The sequence below is a fragment of the Scylla paramamosain genome, unplaced genomic scaffold (genome assembly GCF_035594125.1).
Source record: "Scylla paramamosain isolate STU-SP2022 unplaced genomic scaffold, ASM3559412v1 Contig29, whole genome shotgun sequence".
NCBI lineage: Eukaryota > Metazoa > Arthropoda > Malacostraca > Decapoda > Portunidae > Scylla > Scylla paramamosain.
In genome coordinates this window covers 327,268-345,000 of record NW_026973694.1, presented here as the reverse complement: position 1 = coordinate 345,000, position 17,733 = coordinate 327,268, and the positions used below count along the sequence as shown (strand labels likewise).

Genomic DNA, 17,733 nt, shown 5'->3' with positions numbered 1-17,733 from the left:
GAATCAGGGAACCTGACGGCAGGAGCAGTGTAGCGGGGGTCAAGGGGATCGCTGCCTGGGCGCCGGTACACGCGACCTTGACTGCTGGCTGTCACTATGAATCTTGACTCGTCGCTCCACAGCACGCCACGCCACTGCTCGATAGTCCAGTCCTTCATCCTGTCACAAAATGCAAGTCTCTTCTCTTGCTGGGCTACAGAAACCACAGGCTTGGGGCGCGCTGCATAACTCAGGTACTGGAGGTCGTCGTGGATACGGCGCGATAATGTCCTCACAGACACATTACTCAGCAATCCAAAGTTGTCTTCCCTTATTTTTCTGGCTGATACTCGTGGATTGCGTTCAAGTTCAAGGTGTACCACCCTCAGGGTTCGTAGGGAAGTTTTGCGGGTGTTTCCTGGTGGTTTCCTCTTCGCGGGTATTTTGTTGCCGCCCATTTCAGCCATGCGCCTCACGTATCGTTGAACTTGACGGACACTGACACCCGTCTGGTCAGAGATAGCCCGTGTGGAGTGCCCAGCCTTGTGGAGAGATGAGATGGCTACGATGTCATCCCGTGACAACATCTGGTAGCGCACCATTGTGCAGGACAACAGCTAAACAGGAGAGTAACTGCAAGCCAGTGTGGGGGGGGTGGCGCGGGAGGACAGCAACAAAACACCCCCCAATCAGAGTGATTGACAGGCGCCTGTCACTTCTTCCCGCCTTGGCAAGCTGCTCAACACCCCGGGTGAGGTGCCAGATGTGTGATAACTGAATTTAAAGCACCCGAGGCCCGCCAAGGAAAGCGCGCGCGTTTTGATCATTGAAACGGACACCGTGGTCTCCCGCGACAATGTTTATGGCGAGCACTGTATTTGGTGGATTGCAGCAATGGTGGGCCTGCAAGTAAATCAATACTGTAATAGTTATAACCAAGTTTGCATCAATCCTCAAGTCATCAGGAAATGGTAAAAAAAAAAATAAAAATAAATAGATACATAAATAGAATAAAAAGAGGAGCATCAAGACACCTTTGACACTAAACTTTTATGGAATTTCATCCTATAATTATTTTTTTGAGGGACGACATGTGGAGCACACTTTCTCTCATTTCTTAGTCCTTAGCCTTAACACGTAATAAAACCACGTATTATTTGACATTTCCAAAAATAAAAGCTAATAAAAAGGCTGATATACATTGATTACTCGATTAAAGTAAATATGGTTTCTTTAATATTCAGTTCTATTCCAGATTCATTATTTTACTTTTGCCTCCATAGCTGTGAGTTTAACTATCTGCCTTACTGTCTGTCTGTCTGTCTGTCTGTCTGTCTGTCTGTCTGTGTCTGGCTGGCTGATTGTCTGTCTGTCTGTCTGTCTGTCTGTCTGTCTGTCTGGCTGTGTATCTGACTTCCCTCCAGGCTGCTTCTAAGTCTCGAAGGATTCATCTAGCGGGAAACTTCACTTTGATGTTTAAATATATGTATATTTAAACATTCACAAATCTCTCTCTCTCTCTCTCTCTCTCTCTCTCTCTCTCTCTCTCTCTCTCTCTCTCTCTCTCTCTCTCTCTCTCTCTCTCTCTCTCCAAGATAAGTGTAGCATTCAAGTGGATGTAAAAAAAACTGCAACAATGATTAAAATTTTTCATATAAGATCCAAAGGAAACAATATCGAGCGAGCAGTTTATTCCTACACAACTGGCCACCAGTGTATTCATTTTTCAATTCATATTTTCGTGTACAGTTACGGATGAATGCGAACGGTACTGGAGGAATAATGGAAAAAAAAACATATACACAACAGGACTATCCAAAATTAACAGTAGGACTATAAATTAAATCTTGAAAAATATATAGAACCGAGCAATATTGACATAAAACATTGCAAGAAAACAGCCTTGTTTTGGCGAGAATTCGGAGAGATTTTTCCCACCGTCGTTTTGTTTTCCGCTCCCTTGACCTCAGTGACCTCGTGGCGGCGCTCCCTGACCTCAGCCGACCACTAAAACATGTAGGACCTGGCGTGGCTTTCCCATCTGACCTCATGCCTCCTTCCGAGCCTCCTTCACGCCTCCGTCGGGTATTGGTGATCAACAGACGATGCTGGTGCACCTGTGTTATCGTTCTGGGATTCCCTCCCTCACACACCACGCCCTTGCCAACCACACGTCTTCTTTTTTCCTTTACTTTCCCTCCTTTCCCTCTTCCGTTCGTCACAACCTCCTCAATCAACACTCACGCGCCACTTGCTTATCTCCATTCTTTTATTTTTTCTTGCTAGTTCTTTGTCGTTTTTTCTTTTACGTCTATGCTTTTTTTTAATTCTGTTTTGTTTTCATTTTTGTTTAATTTTGTTTCTTCATTCACTGGATTAATGTACGTGTAATATTGTTTTTATTTCTTCTTTCTCACATGTTCGTTTTCTTTGTATTCGTGGTTCAAGCTTTGATATTGTTTCTTTTCTTTCTATTTCCTCTCGTGTCCACGTTTCTTTTGCTTGTTTTCCAACGTTTACATGTTTTTTCCTATCTTGCTTTTCTTTTACATCTCCCCTATTTTATTTCTCTTTCCGTCAATCATTTTCTTATCTTCAAATTTCCTCCCACGACTTTCTCCTCTTCCTAATTTTCTACATTTACAAACCTTTTTTTTTTTTGTTCTACTCCTGTTATGGCTTTTCTCTTCTCTCTGTTCAGCCTCCCTTCCATGTCCCTTCGTCTTTTTCCCTTCCATCACCCACCCACTCCCCTTCAAAGTCTTATCTCCTTCCACCACGGTCCCTTCCTCTTTCCTCAACACTTTTCCGTCTTTCGTCCCTGGCAGCCCCCCCTTGTCCTTGCAGCTTTTCCTCTTTCGTGCTTCCGTCTCTCTCTCTCTCTCTCTCTCTCTCTCTCTCTCTCTCTCTCTCTCTCTCTCTCTCTCTCTGTCCACCATTCACGCCTTTTTCGTTCCATTCAATCAAAATTGACGTAACATAAGAAGAAATTATCAAATAATGTGCTTTATATTTTCATGTTTTTTTTTTTTTTTCCTGTAGGCATTGTTTTTATTCGTTAAGTCGTTCCTGTACCTCCTTCTCCAATATCTCTCCATTTCTCACCTCTTTCTTTTATGCAGGTTCCTCCATTAAATTTGAAGAAAACTTTCCATCCTTCCTGTAAAGCAAGCCGAATATAATTATTGATATTTACGATCTTTGAATCTTTACCGCACTCTCCGCGCTTTCCCTCTCTCTTTTCCTTTCATTAATATTTTTTTTTCATTTAATCATTTATCAAGTTTTTTTTTTCTGAATAATATTGCAAAATATTCTTTTCTTCTTTCCTTTGCGTCGAATTATTTATTAACTTTTCCATTATATTCTCTCGACTTATCTGGAAAGAAAACAATGATGAAAAAACTATTGACTTACTCTCCATATATTTTCTCTTTGATTAGACCGCCTCTTACCTTAATTTCCCGGGCCCGCTTAACCAGGGGCGTAGCTGGAATAAATGGAGGCGCACTGGGGAATGTCTGATCACATTCCCCAGTGAAGTGAAACATTCCCTAATGACAGGTACACTCGGGGACCTTAACACGCTGAGTTTTCATGTGGAGAGAAGTGCTGGCCAAAACCTCTCTCTCTCTCTCTCTCTCTCTCTCTCTCTCTCTCTCTCTCTCTCTCTCTCTCTCTCTCTCTATAAAGATTCTGGCTCGTGGTTATTTCTCAGTGGAAGAAGTAGCGCTAAATAGCAAGCTCAGCGGGGTGTATATGATGTTATTCTAGAGCCATAACCAAATCGAACTGCGTCTCTCTCTCTCTCTCTCTCTCTCTCTCTCTCTCTCTCTCTCTCTCTCTCTCTCTCTCTCTCTCTCTCTCTCTCTCTCTCTCTCTCTGTACATTAAAGGGAAATGAATTATCAGTGACCATAGTGAATAATTACAATTCTCAATGTCAAGTGGACACGCTGTGCACTAAATGGAACACTTGAACGAGAGACTCTAGGGAGAAATTGAGGTGCAGTAGCATTACAATGAAACAACACACACTCATACACACGCAAATACACAATGAAAAAAAGTAACACATAAAAAGTAACTATAAACAGAAAAAAAAAACCTAATTCCCGATGAATAAAAGGAAAAAGAATTGTAATGTTGAAGGTATACACAGATTAGCCCTAAAAAATTAAATACTGTAACACTCAAGAATAAAAAACGCACAACAACAACAACAACAACAACAACAACAACAACAACAACAACAACAACAACAACTTGACGCAAAAAAGACTAAAAACAAAAAGAAAAACAAACCCCCGCAGGACGAAGAAGAGAAAAGAATCGTACAGCTCAAGACAGACAGATGAGCCAATTACCTCCTTTCCAAGCACCGGAGGGGGAAGAAGAAGAAGAAGAAGAAAAAGAAAAGACCCTACAAAAAAGGACACAAAAAAGAAAAAAAGCACTATAACATAAGACATAATCTCTAGAGCCAATCAATCACTCTCAGCCCTTGTGGTTCACGCTAATGCCGAGGTGGGAAGACCAGTTAAAGGGACTGACTCACCCAAACCTTCACGCGACGGGCTCTTGTAATACCAAAAAAAAGAGGGAGGGATCCAGAAATGGACGGGAGAACACAGGGAGCGTGGGAGAGATTGACAGAAGGGGACGGGTGGTATGAGTGGAAAAAATGGAGGGTGAAAGTGAGGTAAGAAAGAAGGAAAGAAACAGAGGGAGATATGGATGTAGGTCGATGGAAGAGAGGGGGAGAAACGGAGAGAAAGGAAGAGTGAAGGGAGAGACTGAGATAGAGTTGGAGAGAAGGAAGAGAAGGTGAGAAAGGGTTGTAAGTCAAAGGTGGGAAAGAGAAAGATGGTATGAAGAGAGGGAGAGAGGCTGAGATAGAAGGAGGGAGAAGAGAGTGAGAGTGGAGAAAAGAAAGATAAAAGGAGAAAATTTTTTTTTTTTATTTTGTAAGAGGCAGTGAACAAGACAATAAAAAAAGAACCACTGAGGCTCCAGTCCCTAAATAAAGGTCAAAAGCGTCATCCGAAATTGGTGGATGTCTTGAAACCTCCGCCTTGAAAGAGTTTAAGTCACAGGAAGGAGAAAATATAGACGCAGGAAGGGCATGAAGGAAACGAAATGAAAAGAGAGAAAAGAGAGAAAGTAAGAGTGAAAAACTCAAGGAAGAGAGAGCAAGAATACAAGATGGAAAGACAAAAGAAATGAAAAAAAAAAAACATAAAACCCGTTATGTGGAAAGCTAACGATGAAGAAAAGGAGAAATACTGGAAAATAAAAAAGTCTATATGTATAAATAAAGAAAAAGCTGACTACTCTCCACTCTGCCAGGACGTGAAAATAAGCAAGAAGAAAAGCTACATGAAAGTGCGGGAGATATATTGTTAAGAAGCCAAAAGTATGCAAGGGTTAAAGAAGAAATATGCAGCGCTCTCTCTCTCTCTCTCTCTCTCTCTCTCTCTCTCTCTCTCTCTCTCTCTCTCTCTCTCTCTCTCTGCACCTAAACACCACCTAAAATGACACGAAACGCATAGAAAATACAAAAATACACATGAAATTATACAAAAAAGAGCAACATATTGTGAAAGATGCGGAACAGAAGTAAAATTATAGAAAGTAACATTTGGGAAGGCAGAGGGAGCTTGAAAACAGTGAACCTACAGTAAGCAAATGATTTTCGGGAGCAGCCGCATGTACGAGTAAGTCAAACCAAGATGGTGATAAAACTAGGTGAAAATGCTGCCACAAAATATAACACTGATCGCTCAAGAAGATGAAAAGGGGCAGTACACAGAGAGAAAGACCGAGGGAGGGAGAGAGGCAAGGACAATGTTGAAACTAAGATAAAAAAAAAAGGGGGGGGAGGATTTGTGAGTCAGAGATAAAAGACGTAAAAGTAGCGAAGGAAATGTAAAAAAATGTTGGATGGAAAGGAGGGAATAAGAGGAAAAAAGGCGTGAAGGAAAATATTGAAACTGTGATAAGAAAAAAGAGCGTATTTGTGAGGGAAGGGGGAAAAAAAAAAGAAGTAAATGCAAAGTAGCAAGGGGAACGTAAAACGTAGATGAAAAGGAGGGAATGATGTAAAAGAGAAGAGAAAAAATATTCAAAGTGTGAAAAAGTAAATTGTAAATAGAGATAAAAAAAAATACAGAATAAAAGGAACACAAACTGTAAATAGGAAAGAAGTAATAAGAAAAAATAAGAAAAATACTGGAAGCAAGAGAAGAAAATAGAATATAGTAGACGAGAGAGAGAGAGAGAGAGAGAGAGAGAGAGAGAGAGAGAGAGAGAGAGAGAGAGAGAGAGAGAGAATGCAAAAGTTAGATGGAAAGGAGGAAATGGAAGAATGAACGTGAAGGGAGAGGAAGAAGAGGATGCAGGAAGGAGGTAAGGCAAAAGCTGCGAGGGAAGGGAACACAAGGAGAGAAACTTCGAAAAAAAAAAAAAGAACGTGGCACAAATGAACGCAAGAAAGAAAAAAAAATAGGAGAATGAGACTTTAAGTAGGCAGAGGAGGAGGAGGAGGAGGAGGAGGAGGAGGAGGAGGAGGAGGAAAGGGAAAGGGAGAAACAAAGCAGCACCTAAGACACTCATGAATGCTAAGACGCAACCTCATGGCCCCCTAAACCTTGCCCAACGGCCGCCCCACTCCTGACGATGGGAGGCTAAGGGCGTGACACTAAGGCAATGCACAAATCCAACCCACTCAGCCCCTCAGCCCCTCAGACCCTCAGCCCTTTACCCCTTTGTACTGTCCGTCTTCAGCTGCTTGGCTTTGAACAGGGAGAAATGTTTGGATTCGTTTGGTACTTTCTTATTGTCTTTTACTTGAGATGCAAATGAAAACAGAAACTAATAAGAAAAGGTTTTATCGCTTGATTTATTGATTTTTTTTTTTTTTTTAATGTTCAGTTTCGTGTGTGTGTGTGTGTGTGTGTGTGTGTGTGTGTGTGTGTGTGTGTGTGTGTGTGTGTGTGTGTGTGTGTGTGCGTGTGTGTGTGTGTGTGTGTGCGTGTGTGTGTGTGTGTGTGTGTGTGCGTGTGTGTGTGTGTGTGTACGCCTTAATTCTTCAAGTTTCACCTTTATGAACACTATTACGAATCACGTACAGAGTAACAGGGGTGAATTGCTTTTCGTGCGTAAGAGATGAATTTTTAAGGAAGAATACCGAGTTACATCAACATTCAGGCTTTGGTCAACAGTACCTGCATGGAATTTAATAAACATGGCGCCAATTTCAGTCGTGTTGGTGTTTAAACGGAAAAAAAAAAAAGAAAAAAAAAAACAGTATAGGAAAAAAAAAAATAGATTACTGTGATTTTTAGTATGCATTCCTATAACACTGGGTGACCCCAGTGGCGGGAGTAGGTCATGAAAAGTCGAGGGTCACACAGGCCACTCTCACCGACACTGCGAGCCGCGCCACGGTCACCTGCTGGACCTGAAACTACCAAACAAGTATGCCAGCGAGCATGAACTACAATCTGGCTGCAATGCAAAAAAAAAAAAAAAAAGAGTACGTTCGCTTTTTCTTTTTTTCCCCCTTTTCTCACAGGACAGGTCGTTGTATTTTCTATTTTTTTTTTCACGGTTTTCTTTACGTCAGGACAACTTGTCCCTTGCTAACAGGACGAGGATCAGTAAAGCAGCGTGTTTTCTGAGTCATTTGAAGAAACATCAACAAAGGAAGAAATATCAACAAAGGCGAATCTAGCTACTGCGAGTGCTCTACATAAGACATGCGTAACACTCCACGCCACCACACACTGCACACACAATGAACTCCACACAGGAAAAAATGTAGAATAACACACAACAAAGCATGCAGCTACAAGGTATTTCAAAAGTCAGGCAACAAGCATCACACCACCAAATTAAAATGGACATGAACAGAACCACACACACAAAATACACAAGCGAATTTCAAGTACAACAATTGAGTAAGAGAGAGAGAGAGAGAGAGAGAGAGAGAGAGAGAGAGAGAGAGAGAGAGAGAGAGACTTCACTACACAAAAGAACAAAAGAGTTAAATGAAGTTATTATCCAGATGAGAACATAAATAGCGATATGAACAGAAACACGCACGTCATGTAAGGTGAAGGAAAAAGAATATCTAGGTTCACAAAAAAAAAATATATATATATATATATATATATATATATATATATATATATATATATATATATATATATATATATATATATATATATATATATATATATATATATATATATATATATATATATATATATAAAGGAAAAAGAAAAAGGGTACAGACATATGTAATTTAATAAAACAGCAGAGAAGAGTAGACACACATTCAACACCAGAATGGAATTAGGCTTGCACAGATGAAGCCTAACAATACTGAAAAATTTAAACTCAAGAAAAAAACATATTTGATAAGTTATATAACTGAATAAAACACAAAGAAAGAACAAAAACAAAACACATTTAACAACAGAACAAGGTAAACAAAATATTAAGCAGTCTCACAACAAAGAAATAATACACAAACAAACGAACGAACATGCTAATAGCGGAGTAGAGAACACACACGCTGAACACAAGAACTGGACAAGAAATATTCTGTGGAAATGATAAACAAGGAGAGGACAGAAGGAAGGATATCTGAGGCAGCAAATTGAAGACATCCGCACTCTGAACACGTCACTGGGTGGCAGAGAAACACACAAGGAAGATGAAGCCAAACACCAAATACGGGAGAAAGTTACCTGTTCTTTTCACGTAAAATTCCTTAAACAGCAGAAACTCAAAAGGCAGCAGAAATAAAATTTATCGCGGGCCTGAGGGAAGGCAGGACTGTGTGTTGGATGTGCTGTATATAACTTCTCCCAGTGCAACAAAACTTTTCACTGGTAAAATGTTGTGAGAGGAGCGAATTCAAGCGGATGGGAAAGGATGCCACCGTCTGCTTCTTCTCCCCATTATAAACTCGTGCAAATGACATGACTTCAGATATGAGACGAACTCATGCACCGGTAAATAAGAGTTACGAATAGAGGAAACTGAATAAAACTACCGAATTCACAACAGAAAACCATAGAAAAAGGACGAAAAACACAACAGCATCAACTGACTCACTGAAGAATAAAACAGGCAAGAAAATTGAAAGAAAACGAGATATGGATAGCAAACCAAGACCCACAGATGTGAAAACGAGAAAAAGAACAAAAGAACGTTTAAAATACCAATCCACTACCACCAGGCGAGTATAAAGCACTGAGAGAGGTGGGCAGCGAGGGAGAGCCACGCGGAAGACGCAGAGCAGAGGAGAGGCTGAAGGGTAAACACAGGCTTCTCACGTCATTCATCTTTACAAACTGGATCTTGCTGACGCGGAGGAGGAGGAAGAGGAGGCGAAGGGTAAAGGAAAACACGGAGGAAAGGAAGGGAAACTTTCTTAGACCCCAGCGAGATAAACAAGAAAGTATCCACGCACACACACACACACACACACACACAAGCATACGCACATGTACCTCTCTCTCTCTCTCTCTCTCTCTCTCTAGGCACTGCACAACACCACGAGCACGACACTCAAATGCAAACATAATCACAGGGGCGGGAAACTAACACGGGGGAAAAAAGGGAAAAGCTTAACTAAAGAGATCAGTTAGCCATGGCGTGCATTGTAAAAGGTGAACTTGAACGTGGGACGCACCAAGTGGAACCATCTCCTCCCTGGGCCGCGTGGGGAGAACAGAGTGCTGTCCCAGTGCCAGGACGGCCAGTACAGCACACAGCCGCCCCTTCGCCGCCCACGCTATCACGCCCACGCCAAAAGGACGGTGAGAAATTTCACGTCAGACGGAAATAGTGACTGGACACCAAAAGCAGGAAGAAAGAATAGGAGAGCGAAAGGGAGGAGGGGGAAAAATAGCAGGAGGAGGAACGCTCTTGGCGGGTCTCACTTCTTTGGTAGCAGCGGTGCAGGACGAGGAGGAAGAGGAGGAAGAGGAGGGAATGGTGTAACTTCCTTCACCAGCAATAGGTTGGAAAGTCAAATTGGTGGTGGTGGTGACAATGTTTGGGTGGGCGGCTCGGGGGTGTCACTACGAACGTTCCACTTAACAGTACTGTTAAGTACAGTCACGTGCTTTTTTGCCACCTTGTTTTTTTTTTTTTTTTTTTTTTTACATTTTCGGAATATAATTTCCACCGGTGAGGTTTATTAAACTTCGCGAGTCGTCACTTTTTTTTTATTTCCTTGGATTCGAAAGAGAGGGAAATTATTTTTTTTCGGCGATGATATTCCGATACCGCAGGCGAGGCAGCGGCCCACTCAGGCTTCCACAACAGAGGTGAGTGTTTGCTGCATGCACCTTTAACTTGCGGATATTATTTATTTATTTTATTTATTTACTTTTTTCCTCAGTACTTCCCAGGTGTCAGCTAAGCGTGAGCCAGAATTTTATTTGACAATTAAACTCACTTTGCGCTGGAGGAGCCGAAGTGGTTGGTACTGGCACCTGGGCTTTACTGAAACATATTTTCTATCCTTCCAGAATTCGTGCTACCTTTTTTTTTACTTAAATTGTGATAGGGAAGGGACGGCGTGCCTCGATGGATACTTCAAAGGGCTGAGCTACATTCCCTCGGCACTCAGAGGGACCTACAGGGAAGCGAGGCACAGCACAGGGGAGGGAGGGGTGCATGAGGGACACACAGCGACACACTAACAATCGAGGGACACTTTTGAGGGACATCTTCGAAAAAAGCACTTCACTAGTAATTATGACACCATTTTTCCTTTGAGTGTATCGTCGAAGGTCTACAGGTGAACAAATGGCAGCATTGTCCTATAACGAGGAATGCTTCCCTCGACGGGACCAGGAAATTTCCATCCTTCTAACATCAACTAGAATTTGCGTCCAATTTTCCAGAAAAAACACAAGAATTCATGTTTCCAGATACTTCGGCAGCAGGACATCCAGCGCGGGAATACAAAGAAACACTGCGAGATTCTGCGGTGATGTCCTTGGCTGAGAGGTAGTCAGGCTTCTGTCAAGTTGGAAGCTGCAACAGACGCCCACAAGGGCGTAGGAGTAAATTGATTTGTACATTAATAAAGTCTGTATGATGTTATTAATCATGTTTTTGGAGCATATAAACAATGAGGTCTGAGGGGCTAGTTATGAAATTTACTTGTGTACGCTAGCGACATGTGGAAGCTTATAGTGTTGCCAAAGTCACCATCTCTTTCGTTGGAGCTGATTCGACAATTTCATGTCATGTACTTGTGGTAGTCGCCTCCATGGGTAAATGCATACCTAATATGATTAATTATGTATGGTTACTTCTAACACTGTTTTGCAGCAACTTTTTACCTGCATAATAAAAGCCAAAATTTATTTCAGTAACTATCCAGCTTTTACGTAGGTCTCCCCAAAGCCGTGCGTCTCGAGTTTCTACTTTCGTTTTAAGGGTCTTTCTGTAAATACCCTAAATTTAATAAAAACAGTGGTTCTGCATGATGGCAGCCAAGCGTGGCAGAAATGCGCCCATTTGGGATTATATGGAGCTATCAACTCCAGAACAAGCAATATGTTTGGTGTGTAAAGACACCTTGAAGTTCAGTGGAAGCACAACTTCCAACCTCATCAAGCACCTCCGCATAAAACATCCGATTGAGTACGCAGAGCATATGATCGTGCTGTGGCTGCTAAGTCACTAATAATAGCAATCTGAATGGCTACTGATAGTGTGCACCCTTCACCACCCTTCACCTTGCTGCAGTGTGTCTCACTCGACTATAACTGCACATGTATTTTCATGATTGTATATTTATATCATGGAAATCTTTATATAATATATATATATATATATATATATATATATATATATATATATATATATATATATATATATATATATATATATATATATATATATATATATATCCTTGGCGAGCATCATGGGAAAGACGGTCAGCATCTCGGCAAATTGTAGCCAAAGGACGTCGTGATGTTTGTGACAGGTGGAGGGGAATCCTGGATTCTGTCCGTGCTTGGATTCCCTTGCAAGCACCAACGAATCTCGCGCCTGGCAGACAATAGGAAGAATCTCGGGCGCCCGGGGCTTGTTAAGAACTTAAGAGTACATAGGATTCGTGGAGGATTCGAATCCCACGAATCCAACAGGACAAGTAATCGGATTCGCGATTACCCGTTTTATAGAATCCTGCACAGCCCTTCTGGCACCTCCCTGACGGTGCCGGCCCACTGAGATAACAAGTTCCCCGCCATGTTTCAACGCCAGGCTGCCAACCGCACGATGCATTCAAACGTCGCCTTCGCCATACACACAGCGAGTCCCCTGCACGGGCACACCTCACGAAATAGATCGTAAACCCGCGAGAAAAACACGTATTTCTGTCGGTGACCTAACCTAAAACTACACGCAAAGGAATGATCAGCAGCTACTGGGGAACGAGGAAAGATATGAATTGTGTTCTTTACGAGGGGTTTGTATGGGTTATGTGGTGCGAATGAAGGGAAAAAGGGCCAGTATGACACCCTGGGCCGGGCTGGACAGCAGCAGTGAGTCGCGATCAGCTGAGAGGAGTGCCAGAGGGTTGGTATCGACTTGGGGTGGCGGTGAGCAACTGGTGTAAGCGTGCGTGACCAAGCCAGCCACCAGACACCCAACCAAGCCACTCACTCAACCACCCACCCAATCATCTACCTAGCAAGACCATCCAACCAAGCCACCATCTGTCCAGCCAGTCAAACAAGTCATCTCTCGCCAAGCCAGCCATCAGCCACCCAGCGAAGCCACTCAACCATTCAGCCAGCTACCTAGCGAGACCACCCACCCAAGCCACCTAGCGGAGACACGCATCCACAACCCAACCAAGCAAGCCTTATAACCAAGCCAACCATCAGCCACCCATCCACCCAGCTAAGCCAGCCACTCAGCCACCTAACGAAGCCAGTCTACTTAGTCTAACAACCACCCAATTTATCCAGCCACTCCACTAAACAAGCCACTCAGCAGCGCAGCCAGCCAGCCACCTTGCCATTATTCATATACACAACCACCCATAAAAGCTTATACCGATTCATTCACTGATCACTTAAGTCATCCACCTACTTATCCACACACTAAACTATCCAGTCTTTCTCTGTGCCAGCCAGTCACCCAACCAGCCACTCACCCATGCAACCATCCAACGCAAACGCTAGCCAATCAAACACACAGCTTTCCTCCCAACCGTCTTGCCTGTCACACACACACACACACACACACACACTAACGCACAGTAACCTAACAAGCCAGGCAGGCAACCAAAGAGCCAGTCAGCCATCCCGCCTGCCCGCCTGCTACCACGCCAGCAAGTCAATGAACCAAACAGGCAATCAGCCAGGCGGGCAGCTGAGGGAGGCGAGGGGCGGTGTGTTCAGTGTCGCTCCATCACAAACAATCAGCACACAGATGAACACGCAGAGATTCATTCCTCGTGGTGTGTAATTGCAGGATCATAACACGTGCTGCAAAAAAGAGCCACGACTTGGAATCAAAGTTGGCGGGCACACAGCACACGCAACTATCACTAATATGGAGGACATATACGCACGCAGCACACATAGATATAATGACTACCTTCTGTTTGGTGACGGGTGAAAATATCCGGATAAAATACAAGCTACGGAAGAATACCATACACATAATCAAAATATGTACCTCTCCGGACCCGGAAAACGAAGTATTGTAATAATTTTGGAAGAGAATTCAATTAAAAAACGGAACTGTCTCTATCGAGCATCCGGGTCCCTTCGAAATTTATGACTTATCAGTAACCGGAAATATGTGATATGCAACAATCTGGAAATCAAGAGAAAATCATGAAACTTTAATTTATGTAAAAAAAAAGAAATATACAGCGGTCACGTTCCGGGGAATATTGAGTCGGGAAATATTGAGTGCGCTGTGGAAATACAACCCTGAATTACTCTTTTGTTTTACACACTGCGCAGAATAGTACCTGCTTAATTCATCCTTTTTTATACTGATTTTCCCCATCACCAGCGCTTCAAACACCGGAGATTTACGTGCACACCACACTATATACTGTACATGGAGAGCTGAATTAGTACTGCGTTGTGTTATTGCTGACCTTAATGATGCAGTAGTAATTGTGACAAGAGGAACTGTGAAATGCTGAACCATGACGAGCAATGATGTTACAGGAAGAAATATACACTGAAAGGGAAATATTTCTGCAACATGGAGGAGGAATACAAAGGAATACAAAGGAAAGCCCAACAGCAACAGACCTTTTGGTCCTTGCAAGGCTGTTTGGTAACTACTTCTAACTAGCCACAGGGAAGAGAGACAGGACAGCATAGCAGAAGGCTCCTCCCCACTATTCCCAACTATTTCCATGCCAGCGCAAAGTTGGGTAAAAGTACCATGCAGTATGGAAAAACTGACATGAAATTTTCATAGGAAAGGTTGAAAGGAAGTTGTATTATTCACCCTACGTGAACTCTATACGCCTATCTGAATGTTAGTACAATTTATAATAAAATTGGTGTTTCTAAAATAAGAGTTTATTAGTGAATTTAGTAATTATTCGGAAAAGAAGAGAGCTTGTTGGGGATTTGCTTTTAAATATTTGTCTATTTTATTTTTTACATGATTCAATAGTATTGCTGTTCACAATTTCTGCAGGAGGTTTATTCCATATATTTACTGTACGATCAAAGAAAAAATGTTTGGCTTCGTGGGATTTAAAACGTTTGGGTATAATCTTGAATCCATTATTTCTTGTTAGGTTAGAATGATCAATGGTAAAATATTTATGTGCATCAATGTTACTATATCCTTTGAAAATTTTGAACACTTCAATTAGGTCTCCTCTTATCCTGCGCTTTGTTAAACTAAATAGGTTTAGTTCTTTCAATCGTTCCTCATACGGCTTATTACGCAATCTTGAATCATCTTTGTGACTGCGTTGTATCTTTTTTTTATTTTTTCAGTATCTTTTTTGTAATATGGTGACCAGAACTGTACACAGTATTCTAGATGAGGGCTCACCAGTAACTTATATAAGGCAAGTATAACTTTTTCTGATTTAAATTCGAAGGTTCTTCCAATGAACCCTACTAATTTATTTGCCGTCTTTACTGTTTCTGTGCAGTGTTGACTCGGCTTTAGGTCGTTTGACACAACGACACCAAGATCTTTTCTTTATCAGCGCTTGACAGTGGCATGTTATTCATTACATATCTCGCCTGAACATTGTTGCTTCCGATATGTAGAATTTTACACTTTTCTATATTGAATCTCATCTATCATTTTTCTGCCCAGCTTATTAGTTTATTGAGGTCACACTGCAGTTCCTGCCATTGTGACACAGACGTTACTCTACTTGTTATTTTGGTGTCGTCTGCAAATTTACTTATTTTGCAGTTTATCCCTTCATCACTATCTTTAATGTACATTATGAAGAGTACTGGTCCTAATACAGAGCCTTGAGGAACGCCGCTATTTACCTTATGCCACTCTGACTCTTTTCCATTAATCACAACACGCTGTTTTCTGTCAGAGAGCCAGTCTCTCAGCCATTTCAGGGTGTTTCCGGCAATGCCGTGAGCTTTTACTTTACTGATGAGGCTCTTATGGGGAACAGTGTCGAAAGCTTTCTGGAAATCAAGGTAGATAATATCAACAGCTTTTGTCTCGTCATACGAGTTAAATACTTCATAAAAGAAGTCTAGTAAGTTCGTTAAGCAGGAACGCTTGGTTCTGAAACCGTGTTGCAAGTCCTTTACGATTTTATTTTTTCATTATTATTCATTATTATGATTTCATTATTCCATCGTTTCGGTTTGGTGTTTTTTACCTTCCGTCTGTTTCGTTGCGGTACACAAAATCGCGGTAAAATACACTGGGCCCGTCCGGGATTTGAACCCGGGACCTCCTGCACCCAAAGCAGGAATCATACCCCTAGACCAACGGGCCGTTTAGGAGGAGGAGGAGGAGGAGGAGGAGGAGGAGGAGGAGGAGGAGGAGGAGGAGGAGGAGGAGGAGGAGGAGGAGGAGGAGGAGGAGGAGGAGGAGGAGGAGGAGGAGATTACAAACCCTAATATGGTAATGATTGTGAGCAGCAAATAAAAATCACTACTAAATCTTGAAGATCCGAGAGGCTGGAGGAAGAAATCTGGACTGAGAGGGAGGAATCCGTGTGACGAGGAGGAGGAGGAGGAAGAGGAGGAGAAGGTTACGGTCTCGGAGATTAATGACTCACCCGCCACCCACACAGGAGAGGTGGGTGAGGGCTTGGGAGGAAGGAAACACGCCCTAAGGTAGAAATTGGGGTCTGAGGGTACAAGGTTCTTCTCCTTGCTGGGAAAGTTGGGTAAGTTCTGTCGTCTTGAGTACAAAGGCAAAATTATATGAAGAGGCATTTTTGGTGTGTGTGGTTCTCTCTCTCTCTCTCTCTCTCTCTCTCTCTCTCTCTCTCTCTCTCTCTCTCTCTCTCTCTCTCTCTCTGGTTGTTTGCTTGGTTGGTTAGATGGTTTAGTTTAGGGTATTTTTTTTTTCTATGCTTACTTGTTGTTGAAGTTTTTTGTTATTATCATTATTTTCTTTTCATTATATTATTATTGTTATTATTATTATTATTATTATTATTATTATTATTATTATCAATCATCATCATTAGTAGTAGTAGTAGTAGTAGTAGTAGATACTATTATTATTATTATTATTATTATTACTATTATTATCAATCATCATCATCAGTAGTAGTAGTAGTAGTAGATATTATTATTACTATTATTATTATTATTATTATTATTATTATTATTATCATTAGGTAAAAAATGCAATTAATTAGTGTGTATGTATGAGAGAGAGAGAGAGAGAGAGAGAGAGAGAGAGAGAGAGAGAGAGAGAGAGAGAGAGAGAGAGAGAGAGAGAGAGATTCCTTACTCTTAAACCTACTGACTACTTTAAGCCTGCACACACACACACACACACACACACACACACACACACACACACACACACACACACACACACACACACACACACACACAGACAGACACACACACACACACACACACACACACACACACACACACACACACACACACACACACACACACACACACACACACACACACACACACACACACACACACACACACACACACACACACACACACACACACACACACACACACACACAGACACACACACACACACACACAGACACACACACACGCACACACACACACCTGCAGAATCACCTGAATAACTTCAACTCTTTTTCACTCCTGCAAGTCAGTGAGTATTAAGTGTTGGCAAACTTTAGTCGAGGTCTAACGCGGAGAATTTAGTGGTGGGGTAAGTAAACTGGGAGACTTGTAAACTGCTCTAAACGAGGTTGTATATTTACTTAACATATTATCATATTAACTTACACACTCAACGAAATTCTGACGCAAACAGGTGTGTGTGTGTGTGTGTGTGTGTGTGTGTGTGTGTGTGTGTGTGTGTGTGTGTGTGTGTGTGTGCGCCTGTGCGTGTGAGTGTGTGCGCGCACGCCCGCCTTCTCAGCCTCCACTGCCGCCATGATCTCCAAAACTGCCAACATAATTTAGGTTTTCTTTAATATATTTCCCAGGTCTCGCTGGCGCGAGACTTAAGAGGTCGCGAGGACGATTAAGTCAACTTTAGAAAACAGCCACGGTAAGGCACC

At 42.1% G+C, this 17,733-nt stretch overlaps 1 protein-coding gene and 1 non-coding gene across 42 annotated transcripts in view; both read right to left on the bottom strand.

The window, feature by feature from the left end:
• LOC135097707 (uncharacterized) overlaps positions 1-17,733 on the bottom strand; it is a 97,850-nt gene that overhangs the window by 22,759 nt on the left and 57,358 nt on the right. The window lies entirely within an intron of this gene.
• On the bottom strand, positions 15,918-15,989 carry Trnap-ugg (transfer RNA proline (anticodon UGG)). The gene has a single exon. It is a non-coding gene; the product is annotated as a tRNA-Pro (tRNA).